Source organism: Mustela nivalis (genome assembly GCF_964662115.1).
Source record: "Mustela nivalis genome assembly, chromosome: 11".
Classification (NCBI taxonomy): domain Eukaryota; kingdom Metazoa; phylum Chordata; class Mammalia; order Carnivora; family Mustelidae; genus Mustela; species Mustela nivalis.
In genome coordinates, this window is record NC_139030.1 from 71,413,189 (window position 1) to 71,424,762 (window position 11,574).

Consider the following 11,574-nt stretch of genomic DNA (forward strand, 5'->3'; position numbering starts at 1 on the left):
GGCCAGAGATTCTGATGAGGAGGTTAGTCTGTGTCCTGTGATATTGGCCAGGATAAGTGGTTAGGCTGGACTTAGTGGGTACCTGGGATGGGTTGGAAGGTCCTAGTGGGCTTCAATTCCAGGTCAGGCACCTGGTCCTCCACCACGTGGCTGCCCTTTCTTGCTGGTTATCTTGGGCTTCCTCGCAGCATGGTGGTCTCAGGAAAGTGAGGTTTCTCAAAGAGTCAAAGGTAGAAGCTGTAGACATTTTAAGTTCAGGCTTGGAAGTTACATGATCTTATTTCTACCATATTGTCTTGGTCAAGAAACTCACAGAGCCCACCCAGATTCAAGGGAAGGAGAAAGGGACTCTTTCATAACAGGGGCACAATAGGGTCACATTGCAAAGAAGCCTGTGGGGTAGCAGTCCTATCTGTTCCCGTCTTGGGAAACAAATACCCCACACAACTTTTCACTTCCCTACTGTGCCACTTTATGCTACAAAGTGCCTCATTTAATAATTTTTACATAGGAGAAAAAAACTAGTATTTATGGGATTCCTACCACATGTTGATTACCATGCTAATCACTTTCACAGAGAATTTCTCACGTACTGTGACTTATATTTTAAAATGATTTTCCCTAGACCTAATCAATCTGTTGATGGAAAGTGAGTTGCTGGTCAGTCCCTAAAGCAGGAGGCATGATGATTTCCTGACAGAGGGGACTTGTCTTGCTGTCTTCCATATGCAGGGATAACCCTAAACTTCTTTTCTTTATCCCTGGGGATCACAGTACACTGACTTCCGTTCCTAAAAGACTTCCTTCACGCTCTTGTTCATTCGGCTCCCCAGGGGGATAGAGCCCTGTCCCTTTAAAAGTTCTTTCATTACTGAGAAAAAATCATCTTTGGGCCTCTGGGTACCCAATTAAAACTTGTAGAGACAGAAAGCACTGGGGCAGCTCTGTGGAGACTCTCTCCTGTTCAGTTGTAAGACCCCCTCCCGGAGCGAGGCAGAGACTACATGCTGGGGTGGCAGCCCGTGACGTCAGTAGGAGAACTGATGACAGACACACCCAAAGGCTTGAGGGTGTTGGTGCTGAACAAGAGTCCCCTTGGGACTATCTTATGTTATCCCATTTGAAACTCTTGACTGTGATTCAAGAGTCAAGAACAAAACAATACGCTGCTTGTGCACCACAGAGCAACTCAGCTGCAGTAAAAACAGCAGATGCCTGAACATTCCATCTGCCAAAGAATCACCCGAAGTCAGGGGGACATCGTGACATCAGGGGAGTCGAGTTCACCAGAGTCAAAGGGGAAAGTTCTAGAATCTTCTAGCATCTCAGTAGGACTTCAGGGAGGTCATGGAAAAGTCGGAAGCAGTCCCTGATTTTCAACAGGCACAACTTGCTAAGAAATGCCTTTTACTGCGTATTGAAGATACTTTCAGAGCCATCCAGTTATTTCAAACTATTATTAGCCAAATGAGGAAACAGAACCCCTAAAGCGAGGTGACTGGGAGAGGGTTGGTGCACTGGCCTGTGCCTGAGCAGCACCTGGATCCAGTTCTCTCTCTCTCTCTTTTTTTTTTTTTTAAAGATTTTATTTATTTGACAGACAGAGATCACAAGTAGACAGAAAGGCAGGCAGAGAGAGAGGGGGGGGAGCAGGCTCCCCGTCAAGCAGAGAGCCCGAAGCGGGACCCGATCCCAGGACCCTGAGATCATGACCTGAGCAGAAGGCAGCGGCTTAACCCACTGAGCCACCCAGGCGCCCAGGATCCAGTTCTCTTGATCTCCAGTCCAGCCCTCTTTCCAGATCATCCCTGACAAGTGTCTGACCAGATCCATCCCCTGAAATGGGGAAATAGAAAAATCCCACTTGCTCCTGGCAGGGAGTGCAGGGCGAGGGATGGCAGGTGACGGAAGGGACCGCCCATGACCAGAGGCCTCCCCTGAGGCAGCCTCCAGATGAAAGCCATGTGTGTCGGGGGTCTCTACCACCACCCTCACTGAGGCGCAGAGGACAGCAGGAAGATGTTCTGCCGGAAACACCTGTGCAGAGCCTGTGCCCCACCTCCCACGCTGCACGCTCTGTGCTCCCTCCTCCCACCCCACACTCTGGCCTCCCGGCTCCGTGAGCCTCGCTCAACCCACTGTGCTCCGTGCTCTGTCCTCCTTCCTCCATCTCCATGTGCTCCATGCTTGGGTGGAGAAGGTGACTGTAGCAGTGGGACCCACAGAGACACAGGACCCCTTGTTCTCAGAATCGGACACCCCAGCAAATGGAGACGGAAAGCAAAGAGTCTCACAGACTCTGAGGTTCCGAAGGTAGGGCTCATCTGCGCGAATCATGGAGCAACACAGGAAAGAGAAGGTGAGGGGCCAGTCCTTGGCACAAGCAGTGCAGACAGGGAAGTTTGTGGACCTGAAATCACGTGGGGTCTCCTTTGAGTGTCAGGGCATCTGTGAGTAAATGGATCTGGGTGAAAATTTTTTTTTTTAAGATTTTTCTTAATTTATTTTTTACTTATTTTTAGCATAACAGTATTCATTATTTTTGCACCCAGTGCTCCATGCAATCCGTGCCCTCTATAATACCCACCACCTGGTACCCTGACCTCCCACCCCCTGCCCCTTCAAAACCCTCAGATTGTTTTTCAGAGTCCATAGTCTCTCATGGTTCACCTCCCCTTCCAATTTCCCCCAACTCCCTTCTCCTCTCTAACTCCCCATGTCCTCCTGGGTGAATATTTTTAACTGCACAGCTGAGAGCGAAATGCCTCTTAGTCTTGTATTTGTTTGGGGTTGTGGGTTACCAGAAGATGAAGAGAAAAAAGCCGAAGCTCGGTCCTCTGCATTCAGAATGAGCAGGTGTGTCAGGCTCACAGTCAGGCGAGCGAGGGAGGGAGAATCCAAGGCCCAGGCTGGAGTGTGAGCGTCGGAACTAGCCAGACGGCTTTTTAAGCGAAGAAGTTCCAGTATTTTAAGATGCTGGGGAACCTGTGACAGGATTCTCCTCTGGCTCCTAGATATTCAGTCAGATCTGTGCTGTACCCATCAGCCTCAAGGCTTGGGGGGTGGCAGGAGCCGGGTAGATAGAAAGGAAAGGAATGCAGTCCCACTCTGGCCAGCCCGGGCGAGAGGGAGAGAGCCTGCCGGACAGCAAGACACCCCTTTAACCACCTGGATTCATCGGACACAGACAAAGCCCAGAGTGTAAGCCCCTAGGGATTACCTGCCCCTGGAGGAGCTCACGGTCAGGGGAGGGAGGACCAAGTACATGCTAGTTCCATCCTAAGACCCAGGGCCCTGGAGACATGCTGTGACTGTTTAGAAGCCTGGCACAGCTTTATTGGTAATGAAGGTTCAGGAACTTTCATGAGAGTCCTGAGGTCCACACCTGTGTCCTTAACCAGCATGGGACCTTAACCAGAAGAAGTCCAGGCCTGACAGACTCATTGTACCAGGAGGTGGGAATTCTGAATCAATTCTGCCCTGAAAAGAGTCTCATGTGGGCATACCTATCCCACTCTTCCCTCAGTCTCTGTCCCTCCCTCCCTCTTTTGCTCACTCACTCTCTCCCTGCCCTCTCCCCAACTATGTAATTCTTCCTGCAAATAGATTCTGAAATCCTACCTTGTCTTCAAAGCCTCCTGTGTCATACTGCCCCACCTCACGCACATACTCATATACACACTCACACACATACTTACACCACACAGCTCACCTTCACACACACTCACACACAAACATGCACACTCACTCACACGCACACACCACACGCACCAACCTCACACACGCGAAAATGCCATCTCTCCACCGGGAAGCAGATTTGAAAGGAAAAGTTTCTGATTTTGGAAGAAGCCATCACTTCTCAACCTTGATGCTTTCCAGCCCATACTCCAGACAGAAGGGTCCTGTCACAAGAATGTCAGGGGAGCGTGGGGCAGTGGGCGCGAGGGGCCAGACCTAGAACCCACTTCCGCCAAGCCTGGAATAAGGACAAACGGTGGTAATGGAATCACAGCTGTGTGGTCCAAACGTGTGGCCGGAGGCCAGCTCTGGCCCAAGGTCATGAGGGAGAGAAATGGGAAGTTCACGACCTCTGCAAAGCTAGTGGCTAAGGCCAGAGGCTCGGGAGGACCTCAGGGGGGTCAGTGAGATCTAGATTAAAGATTAACGGCGGGGGGGACAAGCCCTGGGGACCCAACCACACGGAAGGGGAAGGGGCACTTGCTTGTGGCTTTGTGGGCAGACCCTGGGGTGGTGGACGTGTGACCCACATTCTTACCAGGAACGGTTGAGCTAGGCCGGTGCAGAGCCAGTCGCCATCTCAGTGACCTGGGTCTTCTGTGGAGGTTGGGGTGAAGCCCAAGCAGGAGAGGCTTGGTATGGAGGGTGGGGTGTAAAGGCCATGCCTCGCCCCCAGGACAGAATAACCCCCAAACACGGAGACTTTGCCCCAGGGGTCCCTTGACCCAAGGGAAGCACTTCATACCCTTCAAAGCCTCTGCCCGAGTGTGCTGTGAAGATGGGGGCAGGCAGAAGAAAGGGAAAAGTAGAGAAAAAGTGAGATACGGGAGGGAGCACCCCCTTGACCTTGAACAAGCCCCCTTTCTCCTTTGGAAAACAAAAGCATCACAGGGGACCCAGCTCAGCCACCCCTCACTCAGGACCCTAGAGTGAGCTTTAGTAACAAGTGAAGTGGGGTGCGTTCCTGGGTTCACCTCTGGTGCTCTGGTCTGGGAGACACAACGGACCCCAAAGCTGTGCAGACCCACGTGGTACCCCGGGGCATTTGGGAAGATAAAGGGCAAGAGGCAGATGTTTCCAAGGCAGTACTGGGCTTCGTTAAGCTCAGAGTGAGCTCCTCCAGGGCTGTTGGGGCAGGCAAGAAGGAGCAGAGCTGAATCGCCACCTCCGTGCTGGAACACAGAAAAATATCTTCCTGTCTGGTAACCCCCGCCCTGGCCTCCACTCTGCCCTGAAAACTCACATTTCAGGAAAAAATACTGTGGGACCACACTGGGGGAGGGAAGAGATCAGAGGAATGTGAATGTGAACGGGAGTCCCCACCCACCGCTCGGTTTGCAGGATTTCTGGGGCCCCTTTGCACTCCGCCAACTCTGCCTGGCTGGGGGAGCACTCAGGGCTCTATCAGTAACCTGACACGTACTAATGGGGCTCTTTGCATTGCCTTACCCATGTGTGTATTTTATAAGACATTTTCCGGGTGACTCCTGGCCATACCACTTTTCTATCAAGCTGAACCCCCCTCACCCCCGCCCTCACTGGAGGGCACCAATGTGAAATCAGTGCACAGTGATCAAGGCATGGAGTCGCTCCTTCTTAATGGAATATTTCATTTGGGGAGTGAGGAGGATTTTGTTACATCTGCTTAAATGAAAACCTTCCTCATCACCCAATGTGGGGCGTCATTTACCAGATGTGCTAATCTGTCTTATACGTCATCCCTCAGCTAAACTGTCCAAGGCGGTCCACGCTCGTCCCAGAGAGCGGGGCTTCATGCCGCAAATAATCAGGAGTGCCCATAGAGGTGAGTCTGCAGATGACCAAGTACACCACCACTTTTCCCCGTCTCATGAGTATCTGTCCTGGCTTTCAGGGAAGAAAAGGCTCGTAGGTTTAAGAACTTCTAACAACACATCAGAAGGATGGAAAAGGTGTCACCAGGAAACTGAACTCCAAGTCTGGATTCAGACGGCCAAGACGCGGTCTGTTCCCTGAGGTGAGTCAATGCCTGGGCAGTTTGAAAAGTCGTTCTCCATGCCTCCCTCTTTCTGGGAAGGGCGTGTGCAAACACACCTGCCCAAACCCTCCTTTTGCTAATCTGAGTTTGAATTCCACTTAGATGACCTGGGCACCAAAATGAAAGGGATACCTTCGAGAGATTCCAGAACCGTGTAGGTTGTCAGAGCTGCTGATAGATTTTTCTTCTAAGTGCCCAGTAACCCCTGGTGGTAAGTAGATATGCACTCTGATAGGCACGCATGTGCAGGACAGAGGTTTTCTCTCCAGCTAGAGTGCTTGCCCCGACCCCAGATCCCAGCCTCACTCATTCCTTCACTAGAGGCTAGGAATACCCAGGGGAAAAAAAGAAAGAAAGAAAGAAAGAAAGAAAGAAAGAAAGAAAGAAAGAAAGAAAGAAAGAAAGAAAGAAAGAAAGAAAGAAAGAAAGAAAGAAAGACTCATTCTCCAGGAGCGTGGTTTGAAGTAATGCTTTGCAAACTTTAACAGGTACCCAAATCTTCACTGAAATTGACTCCAATTCAGTCATTCTAGGGTAGGGTCCGACATTGAATTTCTGGCAAGCTGCCAGGTGATGCTGATGCTGCCTCTGGGGCCACACTTTGAGGAGTGACAGTTACCACGGTGGTTCTAAAGGGTGGTTCCCAAGAATTAGCTGTAGAGAAGAGGGGCGAGGGGCGGGCCGGGGAACATTCTGTGGCTGAGCGTCACCGCTCCACCGGCCCCACTGGTCTCCACCAGGGAGGCCAAGCACTTGGCTGCAAGGGGGGCATCTTCTTGTCCTAGTTGATTTTAAGCCTTCCACCTTCCTGGAGAGAAAAGCCTCAGAAGCAGAAAACGATTTGCAGTCTGATAAATTCAAGACAGCAGTTGGAACTTTGTTTTCCCGCCAGGACGGTGAGAAGGTCATGAAGACATCCCCATAGCTCTTTCCTGAGGATCAGAAGGAGCAGGGAGTGAGGGGCAGGCCAGGGGAGGAGGGGGAGGCCAGGGTCAGGAGGTTCATTTGTGTTTGGCTTAGTAAATGGGGTCTTAAAGGAGGGAGGGTGGTTCCCGTGTGTATTTTGGTTCCAGTAGGCTTCCGTCTCTGACATTTTCCGCTCACAATATCCCCACGGCAGAGCCTGAGCATGATGCCAGGAGCTACGGAAATAGCCAGGGAGAGTCCACGAGAAGCTGAAATCGTCTTGATTTTATCTTTAAAATGTGTGTATTTTCGCCCTATTAAGTAATATATGTTTGTTTTAATTTAAGAAATGGCTCAATGCAGAGTAAAATAAATCCCCGTTACCCACGGTTATATCTCAGTGACGATGCAGAGAACAGGCACGGACAGATTTTGAGAACACATCGTTTTCTGAAGAAGTGGCATTTTCATGGAGGGGGACTTTTACAGGAAGAGCTAAGTCTGTCTTCTCTGTGGGTAGTGCACAGGGGTTGGGGTGAGGGCAGGGCGCCAGGGGACATCCTGTGACCGGAGGCTGTGCCTGGCAACTCTCTTCACACAGAGACCCCGACAGGCTGGGGTCCCAGAGTTCCACCCCTGAAAGGAAGTAGGTATAGCAGGTAAGGTGGGTACTGGGGCCTGCACTCAGATCCTGAGGCTTGGGTGCTAGAAAGTGCTCAGTTTCTTGGGAACTGAGTAGCATAGTAAACTCTTTGACCATCTGGAAGCTTCTTGTCCTCAGAATATGTCCCCTCTACCTAGTCTTGGAGCCAAAGTTGGTGGACCTGAGTCTGCTAGGCCTGTGAGGGGTTGGAGGAGCTGGGAAGGGTAGTGGGAGCTGCTGGGGAGGTGGCAAGGTCAACTATTTGCTCAGAAGACACACCTAACTCAAGCTGCATATTGTACAAGAGTGCACACTTGCTCAGAACTCAGAAGGACTGGGAGGAAGTGTGGGTGCCTTAGCTTCAATCTGTAAGAAAGCCACATTTAGAAGGCAGTCTCTTTTGCAAAGCAATCTTGGATCTTCTGGTGACAGGTCCCTCTGCCTCCTCAAGTCCTCCACTGATCAGGTTCTGGAGGGACACAGCATTGTCGATGCATCTATTTCCAGAAAGATCATCCATTTCCTAAATCCTCATAAATATCTAACACCTAAGATACAGAATCTGATTTGCAAAACTTTGGGGTTTTGCAAGCAGAATTATGCCCAAAGCTTCTCGGGAAGGAGCTGGGAGGAACTCCCTGATGGTACAGAGCTAGGGAACATCCTTCATGTCACAGAGTCAAGGACAGCTGCAGCCTTACTGTCCCCACCAGGAAAATGGGCACAGAGGTATGCTCTCCTCTCCAACTGAGGGGTCATGGAGACTCCTGGGAGCAGGAGCCTAGTTCAGGGCACACAGCAGGTATGGGTAAGATGGGCTCACTCAGAGGCGTTTCTACTCCACAGTGGGCTCCCAGCCTGGAGACAAAGGTGCTGGAATCATGCTGAACCCACTCAGGAAACCCAGGCTCCAGGCTGGCCTTGATTTGGATGGAGACCAGCCTTCAGGAGCTGCCCAAAATACTGACAGCCGTGCTTTGGAAAGACACAGATTTCAACAATACACCCTCCTCTCACTGACCCTCTCACCCTCTGGCTCAAGGAGAGGATTTTTGTCACTAAAAAGGCATGTTCATTTATAACAGATGGAGGTGTTTGGACTTTCTGGCAATGGATTTATAGATTTCATCCCAGCCCTACCTCTCCGAATTTCTGGCCTGGTGGGGTCACCCACCTTTTTTCCTGGGAGGGGCCTGAAGTCCCCTGGGACTCCATGTCTGAACCAACAGTAGGAAAGTGTTTAACACCGCAGTTCCTGACCTTGGTGATGTTCACTAGAGCATAAGGGGCAGAAAAGTGTTTGATCAAAACTTGTTTCCTTGCTATGTGGTTCAAGTTGATGAAACATGGTTTCTGAACCTAAAAACAAAAATCAAAGGGACAAAGTAATTGACCACAAGTTCGTATTTTCCCCGCTCAGGACTACTCAGGGAGGCACATTTTCCTCCTGTTCTCACACTTTGGAGTGCATCAGAGTCCACTGCAGGGCCTCTTAAAACCCCCATCCTTGGAGTTTCTGATCCGGGAGAGGGAGATCCTGCCTGTCTAGCTGAGTCCCAGGTGATGCTGAGGCTCCAGGGACCACACTTTGAGAACCACAGCTCTCCAGCAAGAACACCACTGGCCTCTTGACCCTTTGTCTTGCAGGTTCATCTATTACTTTGGTCTTTCCAGGGCCACATTTCCCCCATGCACCTGGGGCAGCCCAGAACGGGCCTCTGTTGACGCAACCCTGTGTTGTCTGCAAGCCAAAGTCCTACAACAGGAAGTGGGGTCTTAGAGCTTCTCAAGCGCCAGCTGAGGCCACCAGGAGGCACCACGAGAGCACTGCCCCACCGAGGCACACCAGACTGCCCTTCACACCAGCATCGTGAGTCAGAAACGCTGGCAAGGCCAGCAGTAGCCCAGGGACCGAGGTCACCGTCTACTAGAAATTTCCGCAGGCAAGTACCTCGAGGCTTCAGTCCCAGCACCAGCGCCCCAGGCAGGCGGTCCTGCTCCCTGCACAGGGAAGGATATCAGAGAGAGGCAGGTGGGGAGGGAGCTGCCGAGAAACAGAGCCTTTTGGTTTTGCTCTGCGACAGACAAAAGCAATTTGGAAATTATCAGATGGGAGTAAGCATTAAAAAAGAATAAACATTTAGCTATTTTTCCCCAAATCCAGTGAATGGAGTCATAAAGGGAGGATTAGTAGTAAAGAAACTGAAGAAATAACATTCCTCTGCATTCAAGTCTCAGGACACCTTGGATCTGCTACACTGTTGTCCAGCTGGGCCAACACCGACGCTTGGCCAACACTCCTCAGATTGACAGCAAATGTCATTGGACATTTAGAGGGTGAACCCTTTTTTGTGGTCACGTTTCCAGCAGTCTGGGAGAGTGATGTATTCCAGAAAATGGGGAGCAGGTGTCCCTTGGGACCCGTCTCAGCTCTAGAGAAACCCCTCTGGAAAGAGCCACTGCCTCTCTGCTCCTGATCCCTGGGGTGGGGGGTCTGCTGGGATCTGCTGGGCAGGTTAGTGGTGAAAAGTATCCCCAGGAACTGAATGGTGTCACTGTCAAAAACAGTTAGTTAGGCTTTAGCATTCACGGTTTGGGAGATGTCTGCCAAACACGGCTATTTTCTTATTTACAGAATTAGTATGGAGACATCCCTGCCAGCAAGAATGGATTCCAGAAGGGATTCCTTCTTGAAGGTCCCCACCCTGCTTGTAAGAGACGTCATCAGCAGGGGCAGTGCACTCGCCTCCCACCTGATGGGAAGCATTTGCTGAAAAGCAGTGTTGGATCACAGAGGCCCAAGTTAGAGGAATACAGGAATGATCCAGAGATCACAGAGCTGTGGAAAGACTTTCTAGCCTAGTATTGGATATGCATGCTGATGGCTTCCTGTTCATTTGTTCATTTTTCATTCATTCATTCATTCATTCAAACCCAGTGGTTCTGGAGCCACAGTTGTCCTTGCTGGGGTCTTCCCCGAACTGGATCAACCCTTGTTACTGTTCACATTCCAAGATCTCACTCCAAATCTGGAAGCCTGAGGAAACACTGCTACTATAGATCATACAGTTATGCTGGGGTCATTTTTCTTCTTTTAAAGAGTTGGGCTCTTCGTATCTGGGTCTCCTGTCCAGGTGGATTCATCCCAAACTTCTATATTCTTTTCTAAGATGTGAGGGCGGGGGGGGGGCAGCACCATCTCTAGGGCGGGAGCAGGTGTAGGGCAGGAATAGTTATAGGGTGGGAGCAGGTGTAGGCAGGAGCATGTGTAGGCCTGGAGCAGGTGTAGGCCTAGAGCAGGTGTAGGGCAGGAGCAGGTGTGGGGTGGGAGCAGGTGTAAGGCAGTAACATGGCTTTCAGAACAACACAGCCCCCATCCATTTGGTGAGCCAGTGACACAGGGCTTCAGAGAGGCCCGACCTCTACTGCACCCCCAAGACCCTGTCCTCCTAAGGCAACAGGGACTCAAGGATTGTTCAGGTGTGCTGTGCTGGGCAGGCCCAGGGACCACATACCTGCTGCCTGTTCTGAAACCAAAGTTTTAATTTCAAGGTAATTGAGGATTCACATGCAGCTCTAAAAGAGAACAGAGACAGGTCCATGCACCCTTCACCCCTTTTCCCTGGGCATCACCTTCCATAACTTCCTTCCACTCTCTCAGCCAGCTTTCCCAGCCTAGTGGGATCCAAGGGAAGTGATGAGCTCCCTGGGTCCTTCCCCCGCTGTCCTTCTTTTTGTTCCTACAACTCTCACCTCTTCCCGCTCTGAGGTCCTTCTGCCAAGAGAGGATCTTTAATTCCTTCCACCGCCCTGTTTCTCCAGTATTGGTTCATGTTAGAAATTGCGATACTTAGTGACCAAGCGAACAGAACAAAACCCCATGAAGTCAGTGATCCAGAAAATCCTTATACTTCTCAATGCAAGACCTGTGTGTGAGATCTTACCGGCCTGTGGCTAGTCACACTGTCTTGCACTTGAATGAGGAGCAATTCTATGGATCCTTTCAGAGCCTATATTTCATCCAATACAGATAATCAGAGGCTCCCTGGTTGTTTTTAATCATTGGTAGGGCTGTCGGCAGGCCAGGGAATGAAGGTTCTGGTGCCGTATTTAGTGTCTTGGGGCTGCCTGAGGCTAGAAGCCAAATTGCATCTGACTCATCTGCGTGCTCAGTTTGGTTCCTGGACAGTTTCCTTCAGTCTTGCTCAACTGTGCTCCTGACAGGTCTGGCTTCATTTGGTGCTGTACACATGCTCTCGGAGGGGGCAGA

At 50.8% G+C, this 11,574-nt stretch overlaps 1 long non-coding RNA gene across 1 annotated transcript; it reads left to right on the forward strand.

Moving 5' to 3' along the window:
• The first annotated feature begins 2,118 nt into the window (after positions 1-2,118).
• LOC309844098 lies at positions 2,119-8,490 on the forward strand. Its single transcript, XR_014300498.1, has 4 exons — positions 2,119-2,359; positions 5,612-5,734; positions 5,858-5,966; positions 8,151-8,490. It is a non-coding gene; the product is annotated as an uncharacterized lncRNA (long non-coding RNA).
• The last annotated feature ends 3,084 nt before the right edge of the window (positions 8,491-11,574 follow it).